Below are 9,670 nucleotides of genomic sequence, written 5' to 3'. Positions count from 1 at the left end.
CCCTACCAGGATCACAGTCAACACAAAATCGTTTTGATGGCACAGTGAGTCCACATGGACCACATGGATCCACATGGATTTAAATGGAGCCTAAAAATACCCTACCATGATCAGGAGACACCGCTCCCCTTGGCATCCTGACACACAGAGAGGGAACACAATGCAGAACCACTGAGGTGCCACCATGGTGGCAACAAAGGAGAATCAGACTGTACAGCCAGCCAATGCAGTGGATGGCAACGATCACAGTGCTATAACAAGGAGTGCTGAGTAGCATCTGCATTAATAACTATCTAAGGGGTGAGCAGGACTAGACTAAGGCTGGTGAAGGCCTCTGGGCCCAAAAATTTGGTGGCAGTTATTGTGAGAGCCAAAGCAGCACCACCCTTAGGGTTGGGCCACACGTGCCGTATTTTGCTACATATTTTCCTACACATTTAAGTCAATGGGTAGGTAAATCGGCTGCATATTTTGCTACAAATTGACTTCAATGGGTAGGTAAATACGCAGCAGCAAATATGTAGCAAAATACGACTCGTGTGACCCTAGCCTTAGGTTTCAAAAGAGAGGGCCACACATCTCCACCTATTCTCTGCATGATAGCATTGGGACTCCATTTTACTGGGAGATGGGGATCACAGAGGTAGTGTATATACTAAACTCATAAATGGTAGCCGCTGAAAGGATAATTAGACATGCAGGGCCCATAGCAAATGTTTGAAAGCCTTGCTTATATATATAAGTTCCTTTCTAATTTTTTCTATAGGCCTAAACTTATTTGTGCAAATGCCCCCGTGCATTTTAGAAAAAAATCTAAAGAATATGGGGGCCTCCCTATTCTTGTAATGTCGGGGTGAAGACGGGAAGGGCATGTTGGATTTCAAATGTTCAATCCCATCCTTTTGTTCTTGAAGAGATAAGCCACCACTGAGCCAAAAGTTCAAGAGAAGGGGGGGATTGGAAGAAATAGCTGTCGAATGAACAAGCATTCAGTTAACAGATATTGGTTTTGTATGGGTACGCTAAAGAGTTTCCCACTTTCTAAAAATGTTCTAAAATGTGTGTTTGGTCATTTCTGAAATAATTTTTTACCGTTTTTTGGCATCTGTTCAGGCACTTTCAGCAGAGAGGTCAAAAACGTTAGCGCACTTTGGCGTATCCAACATGTGGAGACACCATTCATGCATAGGAAGGAAAAATTGAGAAAAAAATTATGAAAATGGAGAAAAAAAGGCAGAAAAATAGTATAAAGGCTCAAAGTTCTTGTGTGGAGATTCATAAGAGTATGAGAAATTTGATCAAAATCTCCCATAGGGACCAAGACTTTTTTTTTTTTTTTGCTTTATTCCTGTATTAAGAAAAAAAAAAGAAAAAACTCATATCCTAAGACATCTTCACTGGACGTGTAGCCAAGAAGAGGTTAAAGAATATTAATAGAAGAATTCTGTTCAGGGCAATTCAGAAGTAATTGTGTGTTGTTCATATTATGTATTAGTTGGTTCCTCATTCGGCAAATAAAGAGGATGCAGAAAGGAGATCAAAGATTTGGAAGGCTGCTCGGCTTTGTTTGTAAAGACTCCTTAGTTCACAAGCGAACAGAAGAGGTTTTCTTTAGAAAGATCTGGCAGACATTAGCATAAAACATCATTGCAATTTCCTTTGATCCATTACGTTCAGTGTCTGAACAGGAGAATGTATTGTTTCATAGAGATGTCTCTTCTCCTTTTGGTTATATAATATGAGCTTTCATTGTCTGAGAAATTACAAAAAAAATGTTTTGATGAACGTCCAATGACATACGGTTAACCAATAATGCTTAAGAACAACTCACAAGCTTCTTAAAGAATGGACCACACCATTCAAATATGGAGAATTCTCACCCGTAAAAAGCATTTACCTTCCATCTTGAGTTAGCCCGAAGAGCTTGGTCACGAGCCCATCATAGGAAACCGTACAACACTTTCATAACACCAGTGGGCAGATAACTTCAGCAGATACTGGTGCCATCAAATCATCTAGAGAGAATTGACCTTGCACACAGGTCTTTCATTCCTCATTACTTTAGCATGGTCTCTGAGCAGATAAGCTGTTATGTCACTGTTATTCATTGGTTGGTAGTGTTGAGCGGCATAGGCCATATTCGAATTCGCGAATATTCGCGAATATATGGACGAATATTCGTCATATATTCGCGAATATTCGCATATTCGTTATATTCTCGCTTTATTTTCGCATATGCGTAAATTAACATATGTGAATATTAGAATATATTCAAAATTAGCACACGCGAAAATTCGCATATGTGAAATTTCGCATATGCGAAGATTCGCATATGCTAATTTTCGTATATGCGAATTTTCGCGCACGCCAGTCTCACACAGTAGTATTACAGCCTTCTTTACACCACACAAGCTGGAAGCAGAGAGGGATGATCACTGTGATGTGTACTGTGAAAAAAAAAAAAAAAAAAAAAACAATATTCGTAATTACGAATATATAGCGCTATATTCGCGAAATTCGCAAATTCGCGAATATGCAATATTCGCGAATAATATTCGAATTGCGAATATTCGTGAGCAACACTATTGGTTGGCCAGTATAAGTGGGAAGGTATATGAGACATATGCCATGGGTTCTCCATCATGAGGAGCTAGGGGTATGCTCCACCCATTCTCCCTGATGATACTATCCAATTAAGCATCAGTAACCAATCTTCAGACATCAAAGGCAACCACTGACTCAGCTGTCTCCATAACTTCTGCAGCAACCCCGAGGAGATCGTAAGCCTATTGAATCATTGTGCTGTCCTGCAGCCTTGTCACAGTAATCTATGGCGCAAGGTGCTCACAGGGCAATTCCCAAGCTCTAATAGGCCAGCACCGAGCTATTGGTGAATGTATTCCCTTGGGGAACACCCTAGTATGGTATCCTTGTTGATGGAGGTTGGGGTGCCCTTGATGTTGCTAGGTGCAAATAAAGCCAGGACACTAAGTGTCAAGGAGATTAATGCGATGGGTTTCTTTACTTAAGAATGAAACTTTTTCCATAACAGGGAGATACAAATTTATTGGAAGACTTCTAACAATTCTTAAGGCAGTGGAAATATTGTTTCTTTCTCTCCCTTGAAGGACAATGTTTACACTGGTTGGATTCCAGTTGGTGTCTTGTGTAGAAAGGTAGTGTTAACTCTGATTGAGCTGCAATTTCCTATAACAGGATGCAGGTCTGAACAGATAAGTGACATAACATCCACAAAGTACTGGAACTTTTGGTACTACTTGGTCCATGCACCAAGATGATATGTGGGTACCCTATGGTCAGGTGTAGATGACCAAGGGTAATGTATTTACTATGTGTGTGGTGCTTAATGAAGGAGTGTTATACATACATATACACATACAGAAGAGACCTCAAGGGACTCTTCCTGTCAGATGGGATGGTGTGGGATGTTACTAATAGTGTTAATATTAATATTATGTTTATTATGATTAATATGATGTTACTTTGTGATTTTCTATGTAGAAAGCTGTGTTTAATATGTGTTAAAGGGATACTAAAGGGGTCTTTTCTGTCACAGTGCTCTCTGCTGATACCTCTGTCCATGTCAGGAACTGTCCAGAGCAGGAGAGGTTTGCTATAGGGAATTGTGCCTGCTCTGGACAGTTCCTGACATGGACAGAGGTGTCAGCAGAGAGTAGAGATGTCGTGAACGGTTCACGGCGAACTTCGCATGGTCGCGTTCGCTCTCGCCGGGCGAACATATGTGAAGTTCGACTCGCCCCCTATTCATTAACATTGCGGTAAACTTTGACCCTGTGTGTCACAGTCAGCAGACACATTACAGCCAATCACTAGCAGACCCTCCCTTCCAGACCCTCCTACCTCCTGCACGGACTCCATTTTACTTTCATTCAGCATGCTGTGGGCTTAGAGAGTGGAGGGAAAGTGAAGCTGCTCTTGCTGTAATAGGGAAAGCGATAGCTAGGTGGTTAATTCAGGGTCCACTACACTCCTAAACCCCTAATATAACATCTGCTTTAAGGACAGCACCCAAAAAAGCCCTTTTTAGGGCTCAAATATCAGTCTGTGTCTCTTGCAACAGCTGTAGGCACCCTGGTTGGGAGGGAACCACAGGTTAAAAGGGGTACTCCGGGTGAAAACTTGATTTCTTTCAAGCAGCTACAGTATTAGAAGGGCTCAAAGATCAGTCCGTGTGTTTTGCAACAGCTGGAGGCACCCTGGTTGGGTTACCTCTGGTTAAGAGGTACTCCGCTGGCAAACTTTTTTTTCAGTCCAGCAACTACAGTATTAAAAGGGCTCAAACATCAGTCCGTGTGTTTTGCAACAGCTGAAGGCACCCTGGTATGGGACCACTGCTTAAAAGGGGAACTCCGCTGGCAAGCTTTTTTGCTCATTATCACACTAGTGCAGTGATGGCGAACCTATGGCACGCGTGCCACAGGTGCCACGCCGAGCCCCCTCTGTGGGCACGCGGCCACGGGCCCCCGTCACATTCGGGACATCCCTGTGTCCCGAAAGTTCTTTTTGGGACACAAGGATGTCCTGGTTACCTCTCTGCGGCCCCGCGTTAACTTTAAAAAAGCGTGACTGCCGAGAGGTGGTGCATGACGTCCCGCTGGTCACTTACCATGCGCGCGTCATCCTCGGTCCTCCCCGATGCTCTGCTCTGCTTTACGGGCGCACGCATGCGTTGGGGAGGACCGAGGATGACGCGCGCATGGTAAGTGACCTGCGGGACGTCATCTTCGGTGTTCCGACCCAGACATACAGCCTCCAGCCATACACTGTATATGGCTGGAGGCTGTATGTCTGTGGGGGAACACTGCCTGTCTAATGTGGGGGGAACTTTACTGCACCTAATGTGGGGGGGGGGGATGGACTTTACTGCCAACCTTGTGGGGGGAATTATACTGCCAACCTTGTGTGTGTGTGGGGGGGGGGGGGGGGGAACTATACTGCCAACGTAGTGTGGGGAAATATACTGCCAACTTGATGTGGGGAACTATACTGCCAACCTAATGTGGGGAACTATACTGCACCTAATGTGGGGAACTATACTGCTAACCTAATGTGGGGAACTATACTGCCAACCTAGTGTGGGAAACTATACTCGCAACCTAATGTGGGGAACTATACTGCACCTAATGTGGGGAACTATACTGCCAACCTAATGTGGGGAACTATACTGCCAACTTGATGTGGGGAACTATACTGCCAACCTAGTGTGGGGAACTATACTGCCAACTTGATGTGGGGGAACTATACTCCCAACCTAATATGGGAAATTTTTCTGGTACTCTCTGCTGACATCTCTGTCCATTTTAGCAACCGTGGATATTAGATGTATGCTAAGGGTAGCATGGTGGCTCAGAGGTTAGCACTTGCAGCGCTATGGCCTTGGGTTCAAATCTCACTATGTGCTGCCTCAAGGGGGGCTCTAAATATGTGCTGCCTAATATGGGGGAATCTATGTGCTGCCTCAAGGGGGGCTCTAACTATGTGCTGCCTAAAGGGGGGCTCTAACTTTATGTTGCCTAATTTGGGGGAATCTTATGTGCTGCCTAAAGGGGAAATCTAACTATGTGCTGCCTAACATGGGAGAATCTATGTGCTGCCTAAAGGGGGGCTCTTTGTGCTGCCTAAAGGGGGCTAAAGCACGTTATTCCAAAGAATTTAGGAATGTTAGGTGATTTATGCTCTTTATGGATTAAAACCAGACTCTGCATCAACTATGTAATTTTCCATGGGAGTTTTGCCATGGATCCCCCTCCGGCACGCCACAGTCCAGGTGTTAGTCCCCTTGAAACAACTTTTAAATCACTATTGTGGCCAGAAAGAGTCCCAGTGGGTTTTAAAATGCGCCTGCCCATTGAAGTCAATGGTGGTTCGCCCGGTTCGCGAACTTTTGCGAAAGTTCGTGTTCGCGGTTCGCGAACCGAAAATTTTATGTTCGCGACATCTCTAGCAGAGAGCACTGTGGACAGACAGAAAAGAAATTAAAAAAGAAAAGAACTTCCTCTGTATTATACAGCAGCTGATAAGTACTGGAAGGATTAAGATTTTTAAATAGAAGTAATTTACAAATCTGTTTAACTTTCTGGCATCAGTTGATTTAAAAAAATAATAATTCTGCGGGAGTACCCCTTTAAAGATATTATGTGTTTAAATAAATGTGCCTGGGTTGTCCATTTTTACTGCAACCTAGTGGCCTTGTCATTTGGTTAGTTTATTGAATCAGGGCCTAAATTCTAAATCCGTCCAGTCATGTCCAGCAATCGGTGAGAATAAGATGGTAGTAGCGGCCCAGAGAAAGGTGAGAGAATTACCTTTTATACATCGACTCTTACCTAATAGGAGATAACAGCACATAAAGCGCCCTTAATCTACATATATCTTTAAATGACACATAGTTATAGGACACTGCTATTAGGGCCTCTGGGATATAATGATGCAGTTATATAGTAAAAATGACAGATTATGGGGCATCATGCTATTATTGGACCTTCTTGGGTAAGGACACTTTTAACTATAGTTTCCTTATATGATGGGCATATGTTGCAAGGACACTATTATAGGGGAACATGTGCATGGCCGGCTCTGCCTATAGGCAAATTAGGAAGCTGACTAGAGCGCCCTCTTGATGGGGGTGCCACTCTGCCTACTGCAATAAAGTTAGCCAGCATCTGAAGCACCTACCCGTCAAGCAAAACCCCGCCAGGCTACCTCCACCCCATCCGTACTATAAGGGTATGTTCAGACTGCGGAATCTCCTCTTGCTGAATTTGGCGAGGGGAGATTCCGTCTGGTGACCGGTGCCGAAAATACTACGGCAGTAGGACCGCGTGGCACCGCACCTTCACCATTGAGGGCTACGCAGTTCTCACGGATTTCCGCGCAAAGAAAGAACATGTTCGTTCTTTGCGCGGAACAATTTCAACAGCAGAATTGTCTGCCGCGGAAATCCCTCAGTATGAACGGGTCTCACGGAAGACCCATTCACACTGATGGTAATGTTCACAGCGCAAATTTCTACTCACGGAATTCCGCTCTCTGAATTATACCCTAATAATTGCCATTTTTCAGCCTGCTAGAGGAGCGCAGCGCCACCTCCGAGGCAGACAGGGGCGATCACTAATGTCAGGTCCGTCCAACACCCTGACATCGCGCGCCTCCAAACATCGGGAGGAGCCAATGGGCAGGGTCAAGGGGCGGCAAAATCAGCTTTCGTCTAGGGTGGCAAAACTTCTTGCACCAGGCCCGAATATGTGTCTAAAAACAAGGAATATGGAGTCCTATGTAGCATGCACATGGTCTGGGGGAATCTGGAGCCAAAACACTATTGTGGGGCCACCTCTACCATCGAATAGTGTTGCTCGCGAATATTCGCAATTCGAATTTTATTCGCGAATATCGTATATTCGAGAATTCGCGAATATAGCGCTATATATTCGTAATTACGAATATTCGTTTTTTTTTTTTGTTTTTTTTTCACAGTACACATCACAGTGATCATCCCTCTCTGCTTCCAGCTTATGTGGTGTAAGAAGGCTCTAATACTACTGTGTGAGACTGGTGTGCAAATGTTCGCATATGCGAAAATTTGCATATGCTAATTTTCGCTTGTGTTAATTTGTTGTATATGCAAATGTTCGCATTTGTTAATTTCCGCACATGTGAATATTCGCATATGCGAAAATAATACGAGAATATTACGAATATGCAAATATTCGCGAATATGACGAATATTCGTCCATATATTCGCGAATATTCGCGAATTCGAATATGGCCTATGCCGCTCAACACTACCATCGAATGCCCCACATTTATCCTCCTTCAATTATAAATGATTGAACTCACTGCGAAAAGACTGCATACGCTTAGGATTGAGGAACACTGTCAAGTTCTCTTTTTTTTTTTTTTGGCCGTTGGTTGGTTTTCAGACACAATAAATTATCATATTTATTGCGATATAAAGTACCGTAAAAGTGCCTGGAGGAGGTAGACGGTTTCCGAATCCAAAGACGCGTCAAGGCAAATGTTGAGCTTGGCAAAGAATGACGGTGTCAGAGGTATAGGCCCAGCGCAAGGCGTAAACATCAGTGCCAAGGTGGACCCAAAACATGATAGGAAAAATTATTTGGTTCTTACGGGGGACTGGTTTAAGCTCTTTTCTTAAGCTGACTTTATCGGAGTTATTGCTGCCCATTTAGAAAAAGCACCGAGCAACAGATGTTCACCTGGCTGCTCCAGCCTCTTGAAAGAAGGATATCCATATGCCACAGGGAACGGAGCGTGATCTGGTTCTTAGAAAGAAGCCTTCTCGCTTCCTGCTATTTGTCGCCGCTGAATAGGGAACGGGGAAATTGAAAAGGAAATAAAAGATAAGGTAAACAAATGAGGACGTGTAAATCATGCAAGGAGCTAACGGACCGTCCTTAAGAAGCAATTGACGGGAAGAAAGAAAAGGGCCGAGCCAAAGATAAAAGTGAATTTACAAGAACCGAGACAAAAGCCGACGAGAAGAAAGAAGGTCTTTTATGAACAATATTTCAAAATGAAATGTGCAAACATGGCCTTCCCCGTGCCGAGGCTTTTGTTTCATGTTTCGTTCATCTGCTTTGCCTTTTTTTTATGCTTCTTTGGTGCTGGAGCCCGTCTGAACATCAAACCATGGGTTAGGTGGAGGTCGGCAAGTGATGTCTTCATGTCCTAAACCAATATTTACATCTCTTCTTCTGGCTTTTTTTTTAATACTGGCAGGGCAGCATCGTGAGCATTGATGTTGCCACCTATGAGGGTAAGCGGTTGTTCCAGATGAGTGGTCTCAAACGGTGGCCCTCCAGATGTTGCAAAACTTCAACTTCCAGCATGCCCTCCAGATGTTGCAAAACTTTAACTCCCAGCATGCCCGGACAGCCGTCCGGGCATGCTGGGAGTTGAAGTATTGCAACATCTGGAGGCAGGAACGGTCTGCCTTTAGGCAAAATAGGCAGCTGCCTAGAGCGCCCTCTTGATGGGGGGTGGGGGGGTGTTGCTCTTTTCACCACAAGAAAGTTAGACAGCCACTGTGTGAACCGCTCGCTCAAGCAGCTCAGCCAGCAGCACCACCATAACCCCCCTCTGATGTGTATCACTCCAGTAGTAAGGTGATTACATGAGGAGGGGGTTTGTTACAGTGTGTCACCCGAATAGAAAGGAGATTAAATAAGGAGGGGGTTTGTTACAGTGTGTCACCCCAGTAGTGAGGTGATTACATGAGGAGGAGGTTTGTTACAGTGTGTCACCACAGTAGTAAGGAGATTACATGGGGAAGAGGTTTGTTACAGTGTGTCACCACAGTAGTAAGGTGATTACATGGGGAAGAGGTTTGTTACAGTGTGACACCCCAGTAGTAAGGTAAGTACATGAGAAGGAGGTTTTATTACAGTGTATCACCCCAGTAGTAAGGAGATTACATGAGGAGGGGGTTTGTTACAGTGTGATACCCTAGTAATAAGGTAATTACATGAGCAGGAGGTTTGTTACAGTGTGTCACCCCAGTAGTAAGGAGATTACATGAGGAGGAGGTTTGTTACAGTGTGTCACCCCAGTAATAAGGACATGACATGAAGAGGAGGTTTGTTACAGTGTGTCACCCCAGTAGTAAGGT

This window comes from Hyla sarda, chromosome 3, assembly GCF_029499605.1.
Source record: "Hyla sarda isolate aHylSar1 chromosome 3, aHylSar1.hap1, whole genome shotgun sequence".
Classification (NCBI taxonomy): domain Eukaryota; kingdom Metazoa; phylum Chordata; class Amphibia; order Anura; family Hylidae; genus Hyla; species Hyla sarda.
This window is presented reverse-complemented; position numbering follows the sequence as displayed.